Source organism: Candoia aspera, chromosome 1, assembly GCF_035149785.1.
Source record: "Candoia aspera isolate rCanAsp1 chromosome 1, rCanAsp1.hap2, whole genome shotgun sequence".
In the NCBI taxonomy this organism is placed as follows: domain Eukaryota; kingdom Metazoa; phylum Chordata; class Lepidosauria; order Squamata; family Boidae; genus Candoia; species Candoia aspera.
In genome coordinates, this window is record NC_086153.1 from 125,017,317 (window position 1) to 125,042,316 (window position 25,000).

The following is a 25,000-nucleotide window of genomic DNA, read 5'->3' on the forward strand; positions in this document are numbered from 1 at the left end:
GACCAACATCCTAGATATTCCAAAAATGCTAGGGAAATCTCAGAAGCCTGGCATTCAAATCAGCCATCAATAGACACATAGAAATAAACCACATTTACATTTACATTTACACATCATTCAAAACAGAATAAAAAGAAGGAGAAGGAAACAAAAAGACTAGAACACATTCTATCCAGCAGCCAACATTCAGATAAGCAGGGATTAACATCAGACAACAACACCCTAATCAAGGAACCACCAAGGAGAAAACCATACCTGCACCATCACTGGCAGGCAAGCTACTGTATATAAACAGGAGGAAACCCCACACTGACTTGCACTCATGATGCTACCTAGTTGGGTAATGAAACATCTGCAAGAAAACAACAACATTCAGAGAGCACCAAGGACTCCACACTTCTTACAGTCTTGATTTCTTCACAATAGTAAAAAAAGGCTTGCACTGTACCAATGGGAAGTGGTTTGATATTTCATCAATATGTGCAGTGTTTCACAACATCACCTTAAAAACACTTTTAAGTACATACATGAACATGTTTTTGCACCTTTAACAATCTATACTTCCTTCCTGATGTGATGTCCTAACCTATTGCATCTTCTTGCATTATGTTTTCTTCATGCTCCACCAGCAGTTTGCACAAGGATGTCCCTTAATCAGGGGTGCAATCATAATCGTCTAATAGTTTAGACTTCCACTCACTCAGAAGTAACCCATACTGAACTCTCATTGCCACTTGAAACATGCACAGGTTTACATTTCACATGTATTAATTCAGCTATTTCTTCTCTAAGCAACTTCCCATAATGAAACTAATCTCCTTATAGTAGGGTGTTCTGCATTTGAACTGATTGATCTGTCCTATCTCACAGTAGGAGGCTGGCCTTGTGGTTCTTTCAAACTCTGTATTACTAATCTTGCTAAATTCAACAGCTCACTTAGAATGTGATTATTGCTATTACAGCTGTGGCCGATTTCTCTTGGCTTCCAGTCAGACCTGATTAGAAAATGAGAAGCTGATTATGTCCTATTTCTTACAGTTCCAGTGGGTTTCAAAAAGAACAGACCATGATGATCTTTCTCTTTCTTGCTCATAATCAAACGCTGACATTTGTGCCAGTAACAAAATGCCCATATTCATGAGCATTTTCTTTGGCTCAACTTGCATTTTACTGGGCAAAAATATTTAGCTACTGACTTTAGTATTATGAGCATAATATGATAATTCATTTTATCGGAAAATCTGTTTTTCTAAGACAGACTGGAATACTGCGCTGAAATGGGAAATCATGAAAAGATATTACAGAGTTTTGACATACTGTATACTCAGTAGCACATATGTTTTCTATAGGTATGTTACAGATTATCTTAAAGATGTCTATACCATAATGAATTGATTGAATTATTATGTGCCACCAAGTTGGGGTCAACTCTTAGTGTCCACACAGAAAAATCTTCTTCTGGATGATCTGTCCCCAACCTGGCCCTACTCCCATACAGAGTACAAAGTTGGACTTTGAGGAAATGGGATTGAAAGATCATTCATGCTTTTGAACTTTGGTGTTGGAGAAGATTCTTGAGAATACCATAGATAGCCAAGAACACAAACAAATGGATCATAGAACAAATAAATCTAGAATTCTCAATCAAAGCACAAATGATCAGACTCAAATCATCATATTTTAAATGTATTCTGCAAAGACCTAGCGCTCTCTCTCTACCTGTATAATGTTGGGAAAGTGGAAGGAAAGAGAAGAGGAGGACAACCAGCAGCGATGTGGGTGGACTTCATTACTGTGCACACATCACCATTGTATAAATCTTGAAAGACTTGGGGACTTTTTTTCTGTTTGTGTAATGGTATGTGGGAATGATCTTGGGAGATGGGAGAAAATATATTGTCTAGGAAATGATCAGATAAGAGAGGGTATAGCCCGCAGTTGCATAATGGGAAGAGAAAGAAACCCAGAAAGGAACTTCCTAACTTACCAGGCTGTAAAAGAGACGGCAGGAGAGGTGTACTTTCAGACTTGCAAGGTTCTGTTAAAGTAGCCTTACAGTAAAGTAGAATTAGCAAATCTGGTCATGTTTCCTATCTGGTCTGCCTGAGAAGGCTGACAGTTTGCAATGCACATTGCATTACCTGAAAATTAACTAAGAGTTAGTTTTGTCCAGTAAAATAGTAATAGGCAAATTACTCAATTGTCCAGAAAATGGAAGCTAACAAAATGTCAATGTGTACTATTTGTTCTTTGTGTCACTTTAATCAAGTAACTTAGAGATAAATGTTTAAGTCCCCCTGCCCCAGAAACAAAAGAAACCCAACAAGATGTAAGCATCTTAAATATGTGCAAGATTGCTGAAAAGATGATGAAAATGGATAATTTGTTATGAACAGTCACAAAACATCTGCAGATGAACTGTGCTTTCAGGATTCAGGGACAGCCATCCCCTTTCACCAAAAGCATTTGATCTGGAAAAAGAGAGAAAATATCTGAGTGTAGGTTTTTCAGGGAGATTTCTGCTGAAGTGTCAGTTCTAAATTTCTGTAGACTACTAAAATCTTTTGAAATAGTTGCTTTGGACTTTATGGGATTGCATCCAAATCACTTCTTTCAAATAATTAAAGAAACTATGTCTTTTTCTAGGCTTCTGTGGCTGCTAAGGAAGTTGCTTCCAGCTGTCTCCACATGCTGTCCATTTCCACACATTGGCTCTCATCTATCTACCTATCTACCTATCTACCTATCTACCTATCTACCTATCTACCTATCTACCTATCTACCTATCTACCTATCTACCTACCTACCTACCTACCTACCTATCTATCTATCTATCTATCTATCTATCTATCTATCTATCTATCTATCTATCTATCTCCTATTAACCATACTGAGATCAATCAGGGATTTTAAAAATTAATATATTTATTATCTGTATAACCTGTTCTTCTGGTTATTTGCTATACTCAATGCAAATAACTTTAAATTTCAGAAGATTAACCACAACAAATTAAAAAAAAATCCTAAATAATCATTTAAAAAAAACCCCAAAAGTCATGTGCAGAGTAGATTTTAAAAAAATCAAGTGCTGTATAAATCAAGCTTAAGTCCTGGTCACTCCAGGGACATCTCCATGAGATTTGCCATTGCCTTTTTCTGGGATTCTTTTCCTCCATTTCCTAGTATTTCCTGATGTTCTTCTATCTAGGTGTTAACTAGGTTTAAGCTTTGTCATGGGACACCTGCAACAAGGGTTGGGTTGTTATTGATTTTTCTGCCCATAATAAATAATAGTTTCATTCCAACTATGACTAGTAAAGCAGCATTTTGTTGCATTGTTTTTAGAACTACAAACATTTGGCTAGGCATGAAGGAAAATTTCATTTGTTTAACATTTTCAAAGGAACCGACCTAATTTGCACTTTCAGGATTAATAGGTGAACCAGAATGCAATTAGCCTTTTGAGTTTCGCAATGCAGTTTTCTAATCAAGCCATGTGTATGCTAAAGAAAACAGTATACAAAATGCATACCTTGGGGACAATGCTTAACAAATTGCATAAATTGGAAAAGTCTACAAAAATGTACATTTGTGCAGATTTCTTTTAATGAAGTTATTTTATATGCATGTAGTAGCAGTAATGCATTCATTAAATTTAAAAAAAGTACAAAATGTGTAGCTTGAAGAAAATGCATACCAAAGTTCCAGAATTTTCAAATCTTTGTTTTACCATATATTTTGCAAAGTGATGCAGAAACAATGAATAATTAGCCTGTGCTTTCAAAAGTTTTAAAACTATGGAAGCCCAAACAGCCAAAACTATCTAGCCCTATTCCTGGCAAGAGGGAATACAGGAAATTAAAAGGTTCCATTGTATATTACAGAGAGTTTGCTAGATAGGGCTGAAGCCTTCAATAATCCAACTTCCTATTTCTCTTTCATCAACCAGAAGCATCTGAGCATTTCTTATGAGCATACCTGTGTGGTATGCTCATAAGGGAATGAGTCATGATGAAAGAATAACATGTATTTATCAATTAATCTGCTAAAAGTTCAGATGATTGCCTCTTCGTATTGACTTCCTTAGATAAGAAACAAGGGACAGTCATATTTTTCTCACAGCAGAAGGTTACTGAAAATAAGCACCAATGAATTTAGGCAATAATTGTACAATGAAGATATGAAATATTGAGAAACACAAAGTTCAAATCTTAATTCAGAACTTGCAAAGAGTTCAGCTACAAATTATGTGTAATTTATCAATATCAGCTAGAGAATTGAGATAAATGCTACATTCACAATCTCCTCAAAAGCATTTGAAATCATATTTAGCAAATTCAGCTTATAAGCAACCTCTCTGACCTACTGGAGGCTTGTTTGTTTGATGATTATCCCTTCTTTGTACGGAAGGGAACAAAAATTGTTTGGACCTTCAGCTGGATTATGAATATCTGTTTTTTTTTTTTTTTAACCCAAAGATGCAACATGGATTGTGTCCATACTAAGGAAAGAAATACTGATCATTGAATGCCAGTTTGAAATGGCTTCACATTCTTTGTGACTAATGGATTCAGAGGTCAGCTAAAGGAAAGGAGATAAAATTATAAAAGTGAAAAGGCAAGCAAAGTGAAGGTGCTCACCTAGACAATGGATCATACTTAAATGAGGACATCTGTTTTCTATTTTTATTTGTCCATATTTTACATATTGAAATAATTTCCACAGTTTTGACATCTGATTTGTTGAAAATTGAGAAATATGCACAAATAGTCATCATTTGCTGCATCAATAGTCTTCTCCACTTACTATTCATGTAACTTTTACACATCAGTAGAGGAATGGAAATGACCATTCAGCCTGTGTCCCCCTCCTTTATAGTTCTTTTCCTTCTCTGCACAGAGACAACAATTCTGTCAATGGATGAGCTCAATGTGACTTAAAACCTTGATTTTTCCATCAGAAGGGTCTTCACAGATAGAACACATTTGTGCTTCATGTAGTTGTACTCCATATTAAAAATGAGAATGACTTCAAAGAAGAAGACAGGTCTAAGCTACTCAGTCTTATTGCCACTTTTCACACACAGAACTTACAAGCAATTAATATGACTAAGGAGAGCTAGTAGTCAATTTTTTCTTTGTTTCTTAAGTATCTAGGTTACATTTTACCCAATCATATCCAAGTACCCAAAAAAGTACCCCCAAAAGTAATGTAAGTAATGCTGTATTTGAATAAATGTAATCCATTCATTCATTTATTCAAGCATGGCTTATTTTTTCACCTGAAATCAAAAGCATTGATTTTTAAGGTAAGTCTACATGTTCAGTGCAAGAGGCATGTCCTTGAAAACCAAGGGAAGTATATCTGGAAAGGGATTGATCTGGTCTAACTGAAGAGTGAGAGGTCATAGCTTCAAGAGATAAACTGGGAACTGAATTGGTTCCTGACTGACTGGGTGCTGAATATAGCCAAAGTTCTAAGGTATCATTGCCTTAAACTCTTCATATGATGATTCCAAATACCCATAAGAGATTATGGGGATGAAACAGCAGTCTAATGTCCTTTGAAAAACAGCAATATAATAAAATATTACATTTGAAATGAAGAGTATATTTTATGTTAAATGGAAGTCTTGGCAGTGCTTGGTATTCAAAGGCAAAAAGATGTGCATCTAGAACCTGTCTGAAACTCCTTGAAGTAAATGCATATTTATTGCACTTTATGCTGCACCAGCAAAAGGAATCTGTGAAATTCCATCCAAAGATGCTTAAGTCTTAAGGGTGTTGCAGTCAAGTGCACCCAAAGCATTGAACAGTCCAGTTAACCCCCCAAAAAACTTCAGAGAGAAATCACCCAGCAAACTCCATTTAACTCCACTCCAACTGTTCAACTCAGATCCAGAAACCCATCCGTTTACTTGGACATTTTGGAGGAAACTTATACTCCTTATTTTACAGTGGAAACCATGTTTAGTGTCCCTAACTTGAGGGTTAAATACTATCTTCATTATAATAGTACTTCATGTAATTCAAATTATCTTACCAAATGTTCCTGGAATCCATAGTTTCCTGAATAGAAAAATATATTCTTGAATCTGAGAGGAGAATATAAATATAAATACCAGGAAACATCATTCTGTCTGACATCATTTTCAAACTGCTCATTTATTTGCTTGTACAAAAGCAAAAACTGAAATATTTGTCCCCCATCTCTCTGTCTCTCTCTCTCAAAAAAACAAACAAAAACCTCCTTGAAATCCAAATATAACTACTGAATGCATATAAAGAGCTGAAATGCCTGTCTCATTAAGCACATAAAAGAGGTTATGTGTGGATGTGTTAAGAATTTTATTTATTTTTTTATTTATTATTCGAATTTAATTACCACCCATCTCCCCCAAAAGAGGGAGATACACTTTTGTTCCTGTGTTTTTCCCCTCTCTTAGCCATCACTCTCTCCTCCAGCCCCTGAAAATTAGTAAAACTCTCCATAGGCACCTGAGACAGCCAATTTTTTACTAGAGAGATGAAGAAAAGAAGCAATGTAAGGACATAATGTTCACCAAATATTTGCCCCAACAAATTTGTTCTTAAAACAATCAGGAAAAAAGTTGTTTGCTTGTCTGTTTACAGAACAATATTGTATAGACTGATTTGGAAGTTGATCCGGTCAGAAGTACATTCAAAGGGGTTTACATCTAGTAAATGTGGATAGGCTTGCTGTCTTACAAGTTTTAAATGAAGCAGACTACGATGCACAGCAGTGATTTTGCTATACTTTTTGCTGGCAACATCTGTTTTGTTTGTTTCGAGTTTTGCTCTTTGAAGCTGGTTGAGTTCGTAATAGAATTGCTGGCTTCTCCATTGATTTTATTATTTTCTGAAAGACTTTGTATTTCTAGGTGCGAAGATTACTGCAGATGCTGACTGCAGTCAGGAAATCAGAAGACACTTAATCCTTGGGAGAAGAGCAATGACAAATCTCGATAAAATAGTTAAGAGCAGAGACGTCACACTGACAACAAAGGCCCACATAGTTAAAGCAATGGTGTTCCCTGTAGTAACATATGGCTGCGAGAGCTGGACCATAAGGAAGGCTGAGCGAAGGAAGATCGATGCTTTTGAACTGTGGTGTTGGAGGAAAATTCTGAGAGTGCCTTGGACTGCAAGAAGATCAAACCAGTCCATGCTCCAGGAAATAAAGCCAGACTGCTCACTTGAGGGAATGATATTAAGGCAAAACTGAAATACTTTGGCCACATAATGAGAAGACAGGACACCCTGGAGAAGATGCTGGTGCTAGGGAGAGTGGAAGGCAAAAGGAAGAGGGGCTGACCAAGGGCAAGATGGATGGATGACATTCTAGAGGTGACGGACTGGACGTTGGGGGAGCTGGGAGTGGCAACGACTGACAGGAAGCTCTGGCGTGGGCTGGTCCATGAAGTCACAAAGAGTCGGAAGCGACTGAACAAATAAACAACAATCCTTTTTTTTAAGTACCTTCTTCTGTCATAATTGGGAATGCAGGTAAGAGCTTTTAACAAACAAACAAGCAAACAATCTGTAGCAGGAAGAAAGAAAATAAAAGTCACCCATCATTACATCTGCATGTGGAAAACATAATAATCCAGGCAAATCTTGTGGAGAGGCATCCTTCAAGTGTAGTCCTCATTCTGCATCGGAAAGCAGACGTGCCTTTCCAATATGGCAACTTAGCATACTTTGCCGTTATTAGGTCAGAAAGCAATCAGAAACCTTTCCCATATGACATTTGAATGACAAGGCAAGTATAAAAATGGTGTAAATGCACTTGGCTCCAATGGGGACTGACAAAGAGATAGAAAAAGGACCCATGCTGGGGGGAAAAAATACGGTATTTCAATGGGAAATTTTAAAAAGGCTAGAATAGTTATTTCCTATCCATAAGGAATTAAACTGTATCAGTAGCTTTGGCATCCTTACAAACTTGAAGAATATACATCATTGATCCATGGAAAATTAGAAGCTCAATTAACTCCAAGCAACTCATTAGAAACAAAACAGTCCTCTACAATCAAGCTGCTTTATTACATCATTACGATTATGGTGGAGATCTAACCTTCTCCTTTACCCAACTCCATGACTGAAAGCACTTTTATATTTTTCAAAGCACACTGGAGCAATCCTGTTTCTGCAGTGGGAAGAAGATCAGAAAAATGATAGGCAGAAAAAAAAAAAGGGCCCTGCAAGAGAATTTTATTTTCTTATGCCATTCTCATTTGTTTTTGTTTTTTTTTTAATTTCCAAAGAGAAACTGGCCTTCATAATATATCTTATTTATTTATTTATTTATTTGTTATTCAAACTTAATTTTCGCCCATCTCCCCCCAAAGAGATATGATATTATACCAGATATGAAGGGTTAAGGAAAAGCAACATGTAATTTTAAAAAAATGCAACTTTTAAAATGATGCCTCTGTGATTCTGGAATGGCTTTAAGGGTCTAAAGAAATAAATTGTACACAGTTCTAATAATGTTATGCTCTATTTAAGTTAAAGTTGTTTTACAAGAATTGAAGTAAAATAAATGGCTAGTAGGGAGTCTACCTCCACTATGATGATTTCATGGCTAGAAAGTCGTCTCAGGGAGATTCGCTGCCATTTGCTATAGGGTTATTTTGGCAGCAGATTAAAACATTTGCATTCTCCTGATTTTTTTTTTTTTTTTAATATGGGTGATCGTTCTTACAGTTTTGAATTATGACACATTGATTAGTTTTCTGTATGAACTAGACCATCTAGAAGACCAGTTCCACCAACTCTGATTACAGTTTTTATGCTGAGAATGTAATATTGTATTTTACTGTCTTATGTCTGTGAGTCCTTTCAGATGTCCTAAAATCTTATTGGCTACTCATTATAAAATCTGCAAATAAATACATTCTTTCTATGGATTAGGCAGGTGTAATCATTTTGTCTTCTAGATATTTTTCTTCCCTGTATGACATTCAAGTTTCAGTCAAAGTTTTATTTTGGTCAAGGACCTGTATAGAATGGAACAATTAACAAACTGTTGAAAAGTAAAAGTTGTATGTTTGGCATTTCACAAGAAAATGGCAGATCCGAGCAGTATTCAGGAATGAAAGGAGTACTTTCTTGTATCTTGACCTGATATATACAAGGTTAATAAAGGCAAGGAAAGAATACAGAGCATACAGAATTTTTTGAACACTTTTACCAGCAGTGCCCATAGGAAGGACATATGCACAAAGGATATTTAATATGTAATGAAGTAGTTTGTTGCATCGGTATGTGTCTGTGTGCGCTGGGAAGCACATGGTACACTGCATTCTCTCCACTCTGGATCAGTCACCAGGAAGGAAAAGAGAAGGGGACTTGGAAGTACTTGTAATATTCCAGTCACTGCCCATCACCCTTTCCCGTAGGAATACATTGGGGATTGCTATCTTTCTTTCTTTCTTTCTTTCTTTCTTTCTTTCTTTCTTTCTTTCTTTCTTTCTTTCTTTCTTCCTTCCTTCCTTCCTTCCTTCCTTCCTTCCTTCCTTCCTTCCTTCCTTTCTTCCTTCCTCCCTTCCTCCCTTCCTTCTTTCCTTCTTTCCTTCTGTTTTCTCTGCAGCCTGTGGATGGATTTGGCCCACATTCAAACCCATCTTCCTTTTTTGAAGCTTCTTCTGCCACCCCAAATTTAGTCTCATTATGTTCTGTTTTCAGAGAGCTATCCAGCCGATGGACAGGTAGATGGAGTCCTGAGCCTCTTCTCATTTATTCCAGCATTCTGTTAGTTTCAAAAGAATAACAAGATAGAGAAAACATGTGGAACATGGAACTCTTTTCAATTCTTCGATAATAAAGCCACTCTGGGTCACACGACTAGGAGGGAGGAGGGAGGGAGATTAAGAATGGAGCAGTCAGCAGTATTCTGAGCCATTTCCTACTTGGCTTTTCCCCAGGGATTTATTGGAGATTTTTTTTCTGGATTTTTTTCTTCATAGCCTCTGGCCAGATCTGGCCCATTAGAATTTGAACTTTCTCTAGCCAGCTTCTCTTTCCACACCAAATTTCATCCCATTCTATTCTGTTTTATCCTGCTGAGGGACAGAGTCTCAACCCCCTTTGCATAATTTCTTTTCAACATTCCATTGGGTTGGAAAGAATTAAAGTGGTTTAGACTATTTTTAATGCATACATAATTAATAGCTTATGGAGTTGCTCTGAAGTTCCACTGAGCTCAGTAGGACTGATTCTCAATAATTAGTTCAAAGAAAATAGTTTAAGTGAGCAAAAAGCAAATAAATAAGTTTTATCACAATATATTGCTCAAATCTGTATACCTAGTTTGAGTATTTCTTCTAATTATCTCAGTCATTTAATTAATATTTTGTTAGGGTCAGTCTATTCTTGGTCTGTGGATTAAATACATTGACTCCTCCACGTGGAGACCGCTTGATTTACAAATAAAAATTGCAGCTAATATAGTTTGGAAATCAACTTCTTACACATGTTTAAAAGCCCCCCCCTTTTTTTTTTCAATGTCATAAGCCTTTGATAGAGAGCCAGTTGGGTATAGCGGTTAAGGCACCACCCAGGAAACCATGAGACCTTAGGCACGAACCCAGCTGGGTATCCTTGGGCCACTCTCTCCAAGAAAACTGTGGGGACTTGTCCAGGCAGTCACCAGGCGTCTAAGGCACCCCCCACTAAAAAAAAAAAGCCTTTGATACCAATAGTCTCAATAAAATCCCTTGGATTCAAAGTGGGACCACATCTGTTCACAGAAAGGGCTCTGATTGAGCAGAGGCCTCACTTGGGGATAGGGGGAATGAGATTTGGCTCTGTAGTCCTACTGCAATGGTCCAGGCTTGGGTAAGGGAGGATATAGTGCCCTACTGCAAAGGGAAGGGAGGCTCTACAAACATCACCCTTCCAACCTCTGAAACATTTCTGAAGGGGAATTCAACATCCATTGTTGGTTCTGCAGGTTTTCTGCCCTTCACAACTATTCTATTCTTTACATTTTGTACTGGATATTTTAAAATGAGCTATAAATAAATATGGTAACATGGTTTTCTAACATTTCATGCTGACTAGGTCTTCTCAAAAGCCTTTATCATAAGTACGTTGGCCAAAATGAATTTTTTCACACAAACCATTACCTAATCCATTATTATTATTATTATTATTATTATTATTATTATTATTATTATTATTAAGAGATATATGGCAGGGCTATCTTCTCTTTTTTTCATTGTTTTGAACTTTTAGTATCTGTGATTAGATGGAGGACTGTGAGTCATGGTTTGATTCAAGGAAGTAAGACTGTTCACATATCATATGATGCTATTTCTTAATCAACTTGAATCTTTCATACTAAATTAATAAAATTCATTGAGCACTTTAGAGCCTTCTCTAGATATAATATACACATATTTTAATCCATTCAATTGTGTCCAATTCTTGGACACTGCCTGGACAAGTCCCTGCAGTTTTCTTGGCAAGGTTTTTCAGAGGTGGTTTGCCATTGCCTTCTACTTAGGGTTGAGGGAGAGTAACTGGCCCAAGGTCACCCAGTTTCTAGCCCAATGCCTTAACCACTACACCAGGTTGGCTCTCAGATATAATATACATTGATCTAAAACTGATACTTCGAGGATTTATCAGATCATGAAAGTTAGCTATCTCCTCGAAGTCTCATTTCACTAGTCATTCTTTCTGCAAATCACCTTCAAGAATCTGTGAAAGCATTCTCAAATACATTTAGCTGAGGTCTAGAGCTGAAAGGAAATGCTATCAGCCAATCATTGCTCTGCTTGAGTTATCCAATAACTGAGCTGTGAGAATACTAGTGATCAGCTTACCCTTCCTCAACTTCAGATTTGCCAGTCACTGGGCTTATTTCCCATCCCCATGATCCATGAGAATAAAAAAAAAAAAGCAGCAAAGCTTCAATTTATCATAACTCACGTCCAGTAAGCCTTCCCAAATGTGTTATCCCAACTGATTTGTTGCATTTCAACCCCCCCCCCTCCTTAACAAGCTAGGCTGAGTGAGAGAGAAGTGTGGGGGGATGGGGGGAGGAGGAATACCAGGCAGTCTATCCAACAAATGTATGGGACTTTTAGAAGTTGCAGATGGCATAGTAGTGATTTGCTGTCAGCATTGTACAATAAACGAGGGTACTTAGAGGAGAAAAATAACTTACTTTAGACTGAGAAAACCTAGAGATATATATCAGGTGATTAAAATGAACTTGAGTATATTATTACTAGAAACACTAACAGATTTATTTTTATTTATTTTTATCCCGCCATCATCATCATCATCATCATCATCATCATCATCATCATCATCATCATCAATAACTCAAGGTGGTGAACATACCTAATACTCCTTCCTCCTCCTATTTTCCCCACAACAACAACCCTGTGAGGTGGGCTGGGCTGAGAGAGACTGGCCGGCCCAAGGTCACCCAGCCAGCTTTCATGCCTAAGGCAGGACTAGAACTCTCAGTCTCCTGGTTTCTAGCCCATTGCCTTAACCGCTAGATCAAACTGGCTCTTTAGATAAAGATAGGGTTAAGTCTTCACTTAAACTGAATATCTGCAGTAAAATGAATATTTTAAAAAATGAATATTTTAAAAAATGAATGTTTCACCACGGGCAACTTAGACCAAACAAGGCATTTCTTTATATATTTGAAAATGTATCTTCAGAAACTTAATGCACTACTTCAGAAAACCTCCCTGATTTTCACACCAGCTTTAGTTTTATCCTTATGATTATGCTAAATAAATATTGTGGGAGAATCCAAAATTGAAATCCAATTCTTTGACTGGAGAACCTTGATGGAATATGAAGTGTATACCTTAAATTAATAGAACTAGGCAAATGATCTTTGTTATTTAAGAGTTGTCACATAAGTATCATTGACAAAAAAATGTAGAGTGACAATATCATCACATAAAGCATTGTTTGATATTTAGTTTTGAACAGCTCCTTTAAGTCCTTCAAAAGGCTATCTAACAGGATTGAACATTTATCTTCACTTAGTTTTTTTTTTTCCTTTCATCACTTCCAGAATGCTAGTGCTGCCCTTCTCAGGAAGTATAATGTAGTATAAAAGGTAAGGCACACTTAGAGAAGAAGATGCTAATAGGAGGGTATGTTATCTTGATAATCCAATATTCATGTCAGACTTCAATCTAGGGAAAAATCCAATAGAAGAGAATCTAGGAAGAATGTTGAGATTAATAAAACTTGTAACTGAAATTTTATGAATCCATGAACTAAGAGAACATTAATAGTGTCTCTGATAAATAGTAAAAGTAATGATCAAGGAAGGTTGTGATGATAAAGAACAAAAATACTTTAAGAGTCCAGAGGAATCTCATTGAAACATTACATTCTTTGCTTTCCTAGAATTGCATTTAGGTTAATATGAGGTATATGCAAAACATTCTGATTTTAGTACATTCCATTCTTCCTCCAGACCATGCTGATTTGGCTATTCTGAGGATGGTCAGAGGTATATCTACTGAATCAGAAGAGTTCCAATCAGCCTCCTAAATGAGAATGGAATGATTTGTACGTACCAAGTGGAGGCAGAGAACTTCAGCATGAGAGCTTTCTGTGCAGAATTAGGAAATAAAAGGAAATGGAGTTCTCTTAATGGGGAGAAATGTTTAGCCAATCACTGTAATATTAATTTCTTAAATTTGCACAAAACAAAATGTATTCCTATGGTAAGATAAGGCCAGGAAAACAACCTCTTGATGGAGACATCCTCTATGAATGCAAAAGAGCTTGAGGTCAGAGGGATGACCAGACTGGCCTCAGATGAACACTTTCACACATCATGGATAGTAGTAACACCTCTTACAGCATTTTAGATTAAAATAGTCCAACCTGTCACCTATATATATTTGGGTGGAGAAGGAGAAAGATATAACTAATACCCTGTCACCACTGTCCCAATACATAATTCTATACTTTTCTTCTAGCAGTTATTTACAATCATTGTCTCATATCAGCCAGTGTCAACTTGAACCCAACCACATTGCATTTACCTTGATCCCAACCACATAATGTTTACCTTTGCTGTCAAAAACTAGAAAATATATGTCTTTTGATAACAAAATATGAGCAGCTTCCATTCACCAGTGTGCCATTTGTATTGCTGATGGATGATTAAATTACACATGTAGCAATGTTCAGAAACCTGTTTGATCTCTGATATTAATTTTGGATTTTTAACAACACAGAGATTTCCCATGGCCATTATGTCTTTTAAGCTCCAATATATGAACCAAGGGCTCATATACATGATTAAGTATTTCACCCCAAAAGAGCATTTCATTAAAACAAAACAAAACAAACAAAATCCCACACACCTTCCAAAAATAAGGTATGGCTAAAGGGAACTTGAAAGGGAAAGACATTGGAGTCCCATTTTTGAGGAATTGTCATAACTACAGTAAATAAGCTGGAATGAATACTGCAAATCAGGAAGAATTCCACCAACTTTAAGAGGTCACCAGCATAACTAATGAGCAGGTTCAGGGAGCAAATAAAGAAAATGCATGAGCTTTTGTTATGGATTGAACAATTAAAAATAAATAAATAAATAAGAAGGGAAGATTTTGTCCCTCCTCCTTCCCCCACCCTTATGCCATTTAAGCACATAAAATGCTTCACATAATAATAGCATTTTTCATCTGCTGGAACATAAATGCTTCAAAGTAAATATAAATAGGGGTGGGGGGGAGTAACCATCATGAATACATAATAGGTGTTTTTTTTTTTGTTTTTTTTTACCTAGCTGCTTCTGTATTAGGCAAGTGAAATCATGGACTCCCTGCTGTCCTCTCTTAGATCAGGTGAGCTCAGCTCCCTGTTGTGATACATCTGCATGCAACAAAAGCCTTTCTGATGCTCTCCTGAATGTTCCCAAATAAGCCTTTGGTACTTCTCATCAGAAAAAATGATGTTCTATGAAGTTGCAAAAAGCACCTTAAACAGCATCATGCTTTAAAATATTTTAATTAGCTTTCTGGCAAATACAGATGTAGACTATCAGTGTTCTAAAGACAGGGATTTTTAAGCAAAATTAATCTACATTATAAAATCCTTAATTTATGTTCTAAAAAAATTACAGGGGGTGCTTCCAGATGAAGAATGGTGAGCTAAGATGTCTCCAAATGAGCAGAAACAACAACTGCAGATAAGACTGAAGGACTGGCTAGTAGACCAGTCCCATTGAACCTCTCTGGCTAAGGAGAGGATGGGAGATTGCCCATGTGCTCCTGACAGCTGTTCCTCATGAAGAGACCACAGGACAGAAGTTTCTCAGGGGGTTGAGTGCCAGGAGACAAAGGGAACCATCATGCTCTCAACTGCAGCAGAGCCTTTTAAAGGAGCCTTTTAAAGGACTAACTCATTTTCTAATCACTTTTGGAAATTACTTATTCAACTATCCTAAGGATATTAGAGATCTTCAAAATCACAAGTTTGAAAAGTCACCAGGTGAGTGTACCTTTGTTCTGGAACAAAAGAAAAAAAAAACTATAAGCTTAAGAACTAAACAGAAAAAGCTAAATAAGAATCTGATTTAAGAAAGTTACAAATGAATTAAGACAAAGTTGGAGTAATGGAATATTAGGATTTTTGCTGTAAGATTTTGGAATAATTATATTTTTAAAAAACACATTCATGGGAACCAATTTGTTTATCTTAAGTCAGAAAAGGAACTTGAGACTTTATGATTTCAGAAATTGAATACTAGAAGGGACTAAAGATTCCAGGCAGAAAAGGAAAAAGAAAAAAAAATGTGAAAAGCCTGCCTGTGGTCTTTGTTCAGCACTGGAACTTGCAAAATGACAGAAAATGCTTTGACATTTGAAATACTTCAGGAGATTTTTGAAAAATGGGGTAAAAAAAAAAAATAGCTGTTTCAATGTCAGCAATGGTGCATGGTTCTATGAATAGATTATGTCCTAAAGATATTAAAGAAGAAATTACTGAGGTGAAAGAGAACATCTTGGAAGATTTACAAGATAAAGAGATGAAACTTTTTTTTTTTCCTGATCCAGAAATATCAGAACATAAACAATTTGCAGAGGTACTGGAAATTTTAAAGAAGAGTATATGGATTATAAGACAGGGAAAACAACTAACATGTAATTAGAGACAGTTTGACCTAGTGGTTAAGATGCTGGGCTGGAAACCAGGAGATTGTGAGTTCTAGTCCTGCCTCAGTCATGAAAGCCAGCTGGGTGACCTTGGGCCAGCCACTCTCTCTCAGCCCAACTCACCTCACAGGGTTGCTGTTTTGGGGAAAATAGGAGGAGGAAGGAGTATTAGGTATGTTTGCCGCTTTGAGTTATTTGTAAAAATAATAAAGGCAGGATATATATATATTTTTAAAAAAATACAAATGACAAGCTAAGAAATTTACCTGGATAAGGACCTTTTCCTGGACTTACAAAAAGAAGTTGGTTAAAATCTTGAAGAAATCCTCAAGGTGGAGGGGAAAAAAAAATGGAAGAGAGATCAAATCCTATGACAGCATCTGAATGAACTAAAGATTAAGATTGTTAGAAGCAAACGGAAGGAGTACAAAGTTGGTTTGTTTGATCAAGGTTAAACTAAGACATAAATCTGGGATCCCTTTATGGACTTGACATTAGGATTGAAATGTTAATGATTTATGGATTTGCGTATGGATAAGGGATGGGTTATGGGAAGAAGAGATACTTGCATGTAACATTGTAGGGAGCGATGAATTTCTGAATTTGTTTGTACTTGTGATGAAGATCAGAAACTACTACTTTAATTATTTCTTTTTTCTTTCTCTTTTTCTTCTTTTTCTCTTTTTTCTGTATTCCTTATATTCTCTTTTTTCTTTACTTCCCTTCTTTCTGAGTTTAGTTTTTATTTTCTTTTACTATTGTTATTAAAATTTACAATAAGTTATCATATAAAAGATTGCTGGTAAAGAATTACCTAGGTATAACTTGCCAGTCAATTGTTAAAAGACAACTCCGTGTCTGTGTATGCACATGTATAAGAGAGAGTCAGTGTCTGTTTTAGTGAAAATTTTGTGCCACACTACTTCATTGTGACTTATTTCAAAGGCTCCTCTGACTGTCCCAACATGCCCTACTGAAACTACCGGGTAAGTTTGAGGTAACATGAAAAGACTCACGCTACTCCCTCACTTGCATCATCTCCATGGCTCACCACTCTAGGGAAGCACTTTTAATGAAAGTTTGTTCAGATAGCTAGCAGAGCTCCTTCAAGATCTGTGCAGCTCTAGAAATCATATGGTTTCAATCACTCTAAAGCTATGTTGGAAATCTTGAAAATTTCAGACCGTACTGTGGCAATTTGTAAACCCTAGTATAAAAATGATGTTCCATCTCCTGAACTGCATTTCTACCAGCAAAATGGTTATAAAAGAAGGTAAGTACTAGCTGAATTAGATCTAATTCTGTTTGGAGATTTGATGTGCAAAGATGACATGATTCAGTTTATGCTTGTGATATGAGATCCAATGGCAACCCTATTTAATTTGAGCTGATTAGCAATTTAGCATTTGTTTTTTTTTGTTTTTAAATGTTTATAGGTAAGAAGGGAAAAATTTCAAAATATCTGAAGTTGAATGGGATGAATGTAGCAGGAATGCTAGACCTGTAGAGAGCTTTCACTCTGCCAAATTTCTGATGGATACCTCCAAGAATTTTATCACAATAAATTCATGGGATAGTTCCCTATATCTCTTTCAGGATAAAGGACATCTTAGCAAAGTTCTAAACTGTGTAACAAGAGCCTACAGAGAAATAGGCTAAACCAATGAAACATCCTTCTCCAACTTAAAAATCTAAAGTTTCATAAACTGTTCTTACTTTTTTATTTGCTTTTTGGGGGCTCAGCAAGCATTTCTAGTTCTATTCCTGGGGTTGTCTGGGGTAACAGGAGGGCTGACATAATTGCTTGGCAGATTTGGCCTCTTCTGGGAAGGACCCCATCATCACTGAACTTTGTGGGGTGCTTGGCTGAATAGGGCACCCTGACAAACCTTGGACTCTTCTATGCAGGACTTGGGAGAATGAAAAGTGAAGTTAGAACACTTTATATTTATTGTTATTTCCTGCTGCTCAGAGGCAGCAGCAGGGGAAAAAAAAGGTGAACTTCTAAAATATGTTGAAAAGCTGTGAAGCACTTTGGAGCAACCCAATATGATTCCCCTCCCTGCCCCCCCTTTTTTTGAAGCAGTTCCTACTTCAGCTGCTAAGTCTGCTTTGATGAGATGATTTGATAGAAGCTTTGTTGAATTGAATCAGCACTTCACACAGCCTTAATAGCTACTGCAATGGCCGAACATGGCTCCATATGCTTCCTTGATTATTTGTTTCCATTCCTCCTTCCCTCAAGCACTTCCAGTGACTAAGATGAGGGGGGAAACCCAAAGACTCAATCAGAGAATAATTAATGACCTTTGACTAAAATGTAATTTTTTTTTTATTTGGAAGTAAAAGAAATGTGTGTGACAGAGTTTCTACATGTACACCCCCATGTATATACAGAGTTTCTGTAGTTTTTGCAACTAAATTTGACATGGAAGATCAGGAAATTGTTACCCATATTTATTTGTTCATTTGTCTGTTAAAAATAATAGCATTTGTGAGTGGAGGTTAAAATATCTTCAACTGGATCAAAACTAAAATAGCTTAAAGTTTGGGGAGGAAGATTAATGCCTTTCCTGGTTAATATTAGACTCACCTAATATGTTGCTATTCCCTATGAGGGGAAACCATAGAACAGATTTTCCTACTTAGGGTCCTCTAGATGTTTAGATTCAAGTGAATTATAAACAACTCCTTAATTTAATAATAAGTTTATTAAACATTATAGTTAAAGACTATACAAACTACAGAAAATGAATAAAAAAAAGAAAAAAAAAACAGAAAGTGCAGGAAAAATATAGATAGAAAAAATAAAAAAGAAAGAAAAAGGAAAAAAATATAGCAAAGGAAAAGAAAATAAATATATAAGGAATATTTATATTCCCCTTTTGTCACAACAAGTATAAACAATTTTAACAACTTATCATCTTCTCTTAAAATACAAAAAAAAAATCTTCATCCCATATCTCATATTTTATCTATAAACAGATCCTTACAACCTTGTCATTCAGTCCTGGTCAGCAAAAGTCCTCTAAGGATTACCAGAAATAACAACATATCTATTTTAACCTTGATCAAATAAACTAACTTTATATTCCTTCCTTGTACTTCTAACAATCTTGATCTTTAATCCTTTCAAATAATGTCCTAGAGCTTGTTTTCTTTTCATTTTTTCTTTGTCCCTTCTCACAAAATCCTTCTGAACTTTAATGGATCACTTTTGTAAGTCCAATATAAGAGCGATGGAATGAGTCCCTGAAAGGAGGTGTGTGATGTGGTAGATTTCGGCGCTGCCACTAGTCCTCAGGAAGGAGGGAGCACATTCCAGAACTCTCAGTAGTCCAGGGGTTGTTGGTGGGAAAGCAGAGAGACTCAAGGTGGCCCCGCCCTAGGGTCTCTCAGGTTATTTGTGCTTGAGTTAGTTACAGTAGCTTTAGTCTGGCAAGATTCTGTCTATATGGTAAGAACAATAAAGAACTAGAGTTGGAAGACACTGACTCAGTGTGGTCCTTGGCCTGGTCTGACAATAAGAAATTTATCCAAGCACTCTTTTGGTTTGCCATTTTTATATGCCTTTTAATTATGAAGACATCAGCTGGTTTCATTTGTATATCCAGTGTAACATCTTTTTCTATATCGTTCTTGTAGCTTGTCATTTTTAAATCCACTTCCAGATCAGTCTCAGTCTTGTCCTGTAAACAAGACTTCCATAACATCTTTTAAAAGCTAGCTATCTATAATGACAGACACTTTTAAGATTAACTTCTGGATTCATTGCTCACAAATATTCTCTAATACATCCAGTATTAAAGTATTTTGCACCATTCTGTGTAAGTCAAATTTAAGTGTTCTTCTCCTTTAATTGTAATCTGTAGTTCCTTCTGATTCCCTCTAGTGTCCAATGTTCAAATTCCCATCCCATCATGTTTTCTTTTTGAACTTTTTTTTAAGAATTCAAAACAACAGCATTCTCCCATGGGAAGGATTCTTATGATTGATTTCAAAATCTTATTTCAAATCCATCTGAACCCTTAGTCCATTTATAACTTTCTAAAATCAATGTTCCAATCAGCCTTGTGCTGTTTATTCCAAAAAAAGATTGTTTTAAGGTCCTTAAACTTATCTTTAAAACTTCTTTTGTTAAAGATCAAAAGAATCTCACCCAGTGCATCTTATAAAACTTGTTGATCAAAAGGCTCTTAATGGTTGAAAAGCAATTAATAAGCAATTTCCAAAAGTGATTAAGAAATGAGGCTTGGCAGAACTTTGTGTCCATAAGGCTACATTGTAGCCATGAGCTTGTTGGAATCCCTTGACTCCCAGCCACTCAACTCACAAGCTGGCTGCCGAAACCTCAGTTCCTACAGTTTACTCATGAGGAGCAGCTGTCCAGAGTGCAAGCTGGTGATCTCATAATCTCTCCATTATGGTTGGGCTGGCCAGAAAATGCTGTCTGGCTTCTGATGTTGCCTCAATGCCCTCTCTGCTCCCTTGGAGACATCTAGTTTGCCCTGACTCCTCACTGGAAATTGTGAATTATAAACAATCTCAACCTAAACTAACATAATTACTTATCAAGAAATGGTGGTAAAAGGTACTTCCCCCATACGTACTGTATGTGAGCTGTATTTACTACCCAACCTATGAGATGCTCCCCCCCCCACACACACACATACATGAACTGCTTAAAGTGCCCTTGTACAAAACATTCACAGCAAGCTGAATTGTCCCTGAGTGGTGAAAGGAAGAGGAATCCGTCAGGAGCCTGTGGCCCAGTAAACCAAATTGTTTATATTCACTGACCATATCTCAGAGATATTACAGCTAGCATGCCAACCTAGTAGGAAGGGATAAATAATGAGAAGGTCACCCGGGTGGGTTTATCAAAAACATTCCAATGCCATGCTGTAATTTACACGATGTCTGCTGTTTCCTTTGCCTTGTCTTTGTAATATAGTGGCCAAAGGTATATAAGCTGTGGTTCTGCTTTTGCCCAGCAATGCCAATGCCAATGCTTTGCTGGGAGCCCAGTTATACCATTTTATTGTTTGCATGCTAATAAATTTATGTTGCATCTTCAAAGTGATTTGGTTGCTTTAAGTGAGCCATGTTTTGGCTACAAGAAAGGATAGTAGTAGTCCCCAAAAGCACCAAGTTAGGAAAAGGGTATAAGTGTCCCTTTTGATATAAAGGGACACTTACAGACCATTGAAGCATTACAAGCTAGGCTCACATGTTGTATTAAACTGTGTAATGGATGGTTAACTTCAGGTTTAACGTAGCCCACAAACTCAGCCATTGTGGTTTGTAAGGAAGGTATATGGCAGGGGTTGGTTCCCCTAGTTTTATTTGGGTGTTCCCATGTCAGCTTTCTGAGATAGTCTAGACTAGAAGCATGCCCAGATGATCTAATTCTACTTTATTGTAAGGTTACATTAACAGAATCTTGCAAGTCTGAAAGTACATTTGTCCTTCATTGTCTTTACAGCCCAAGAAACTATGGAGGGTCCCTTCTAAGACATTTGCCACACCCACATTCCTACTGGAGACTAAGCTGCCTCTTATCTGACCATTCTTCTGACTGTGGCTCTTACCCCTGTCTCTCAAGGTCATTCCCACATACCATTACATCACTGGCTGTCACCTATTATAGCTGAATTAAATAATAAGACATGAACATTCAACAGTGTGTGTGCTTTTAGGTCTTAGGAAACACATAGGAGATATAAATGCCTCCTAACTGTCCTAGTATCCTCCAAAACAAACAAACAGAAAAGAAAAGAACTGCAAATTCTGGCTCCATTCCCCTACAGAGACATTGTCACATCACTCCTACATCCCATTCTGTATTTCAGAGGTGCGGGGGAGGAAAAGCATGGCCTCACCCCCACCTCCCAAATATTTCCTTGCTCTGGATTAAGCTTTAGATGTATGAACTGTAAGCTCAGCTACCGTGGTTTGTCTAACCAGCAATGTTTAAAACACAGTCTCTTTGCATACTATACAAAAGCAGATGCAAACTCTATTCTAAAATGCACTTTATCTGGAAGCACTAAGGCAGCTAGTGATGTTCTGAGGATACATGATGAGGACTGTGTTATAAATGAGCTTACAGGAGCCATTCTCTCTGTTGTAGCTCTTAATCAGCAATAGCGAGACAATAATGTTGGCTTCCCTCATAGGGCAATTGTAAGGATTACTGACATAATGCATTTGAAAGTGCTGTGAACTCTTGAAATATGCTTTGTGAGTGCCAAGTGGTAGTGTTATTCCAGCTGATATAGTCGAAGGGCTCCTATTTTATTCATTAGCACATATAAACATTATAAGCATGGGGAGTTTTAGAAACTTATTCCCTCAAATAGGATTTGAGAAGGGTTGCAGGAGAAATAGAGCAATGAAAATATAAAGTGATAAATTCTATACTCTCAAAACACTTTAATAATTTTAAGTCATTATGAATGCTGTTAATTATTTATTGGACACTGATAGCTATATGTGTGGTTGGAGAAAAAATATATAGTCTTTTCATATAAGAATGTTAACATTTGAGGATTTCATCCTTTTTTTTTTAATGATTGGAGTTCCTATATGAAATATTTATAAGAGATTTGGACAAGTCACTTAGTAAGGCAAATTAATTTCCATGCCTTTGACTCTCTTTGAAGTAAAGCATAAGGGTAGTACAAATTAAAATATCTATCATTTGTTTGTAAGCGGGCTCAGATGTCTCCTGTTTGGGATTAAAACATTGGGAGCAAATCATAAGAGTTAAATTGTGGAGGATAAATGCTAATGGTTTCTCTTCCTGTGACAGAAGCTTCTGGCAATCCTATGTAACACTTTAAAGTGTACCAAATCTATGCTTCTCTGAAAAGAGCATATAGTACATTTGCTGACTTAGCAACTGGACACCAACCCTGTAGATCTCTTGCAACAAGTTAGCCCCATTTCCTGCCCTTTCTCACTTTTGGGCTCTTTGAAGCATGCTTATCTAGCAAGGAAGCCTTGATTCATTCTTCCTGCAATCAGTACAATACGGTACCTTAATTACAGTCTTTGACCCAGATAAAGTAAAGTCATAGAGACTGTGGAATTAGCCACAGAAGTCCATTTTTAGCAGTGGCAGCAGCAATACTCACTTTTCAATTGTGGGAATGATAATGAGAGAAGGAAGGGAAGAGTGGGAAGGGGGGTGCAAGGTAAAACTTTAAGAATTAGATTTTTCTGTCTTTGCATAAATACAGGGTTTGCATCAAATGGATAGGTTGCTACTGTGCTCCACCCTCCTTGATTCACTGAATTCTGGGTTTTGTCTTAATACACTATTCTGGACAAAAAAGAATCTGCTGTGGGTTCAGAAACTGTATAATGTGTCACCTGTGCAGATCTTTCCATTTCCACCAAATCTTTGTTTTCTTCCAAGCACCAGTTAATCCAAATACAATTTTTAAGGCTGAATTTTTGATAACCTTCATTTCAAAATCTGGACAAGCTATCCTTCTAACCAATGTAGCACACAATTCCTTGTTCATGGAGTGGTCTTCTAATTTCCCAATCAGGAACCTAATATTCTAAGATTCTTCTGCCAACTGGACTTTATTTTTACTCTTATTTTTATATTTATTTATTAAGAGTAATGTTATATTTATATATCTTATTTTTACTGTATGTTTGTTGTTTTAATCGATTATTATATTGTAAACCACCCAGAGTCCCCTGATGGGAGAAGATGGGTGGGGATAAATCAATTAATTAAATAAATAAATAAAATGATATGATATGATATGATAGCACTCTGTCCTTCTGAACTACCATTAATAACATTATTCTGCAGACTGATTAGATGATACATAACTGCATTGCTTCAGTGCCCTTAGGGTTTTTCAAGAGACAAGAAAGTGGCCATACCTGAATTTATCTACTTGACTGTATTATTTGTGGCTCTCTGTCTTACTTCACCAGGTGGAGAAGAGTCATCTTTCCCAGTATGGTTAGAGATTGAGAGATTTCAATTGAAGCAAATATTTGTAGCTCAGGGTTGAATTGTGGAGTCCTTGGCGCTCTCTGAGTCTTGTTTTCTTGCAGATGTTTCATTGCCAAACTAGGCAACATCTTCAGTGTGAAGAGGGAGTGGGCCTTGCTCTCTGTTTATATGCAGTGGCTCGCCCTGCTTCTGTGGGTGAGGATGTTGTTCTCTCCTTGGGAGTTCTTTGATTGGGCTGTTGTGGATGAAACTTTCATCATAATACAAAAGAAACAACTGGAAGAAACTCATGAAACCATCAACAACATCCTTAATGGAATAAAATTCACAAGGGAGGAAGAAAACAACACACTACCATTCCTGGACATCCTCATCAGTAGAGGAAATGATGGCAAGTTAGAAACACAAGTCCCCTGGAAAGCTACCCACACCAACCAAGTTCTCCATTACCAAAGCAACAATCCAACCTCCCACAAGAGAAGCTCTATAAGAACATTATTCAGACGAGCACTTATACACTGCAGTAACCCAGAACTCCAGAAAAAGGAAACAGATCATCTGTACAGCATCTTTCAGCAAAATGGATACCCCCCCAACTTCATCAAAAAGTGCCACCCAACCCACTACAACCCAGCCAGCAGAAGCTATGAAAAGGATAACACTGCCATACATCAGAAACATCTCAGAAACTACCAACAGACTGTTAGCATGTAAACCAACTAAAACTCTTCAAAACATATTAAGTAACCCAAAAGACCCAACAGCCCAAGAAGAAGAAAAAACAGGAGTGATTTACAATATAGAGGGAAAAGACTGTAACAGCCACTATATAG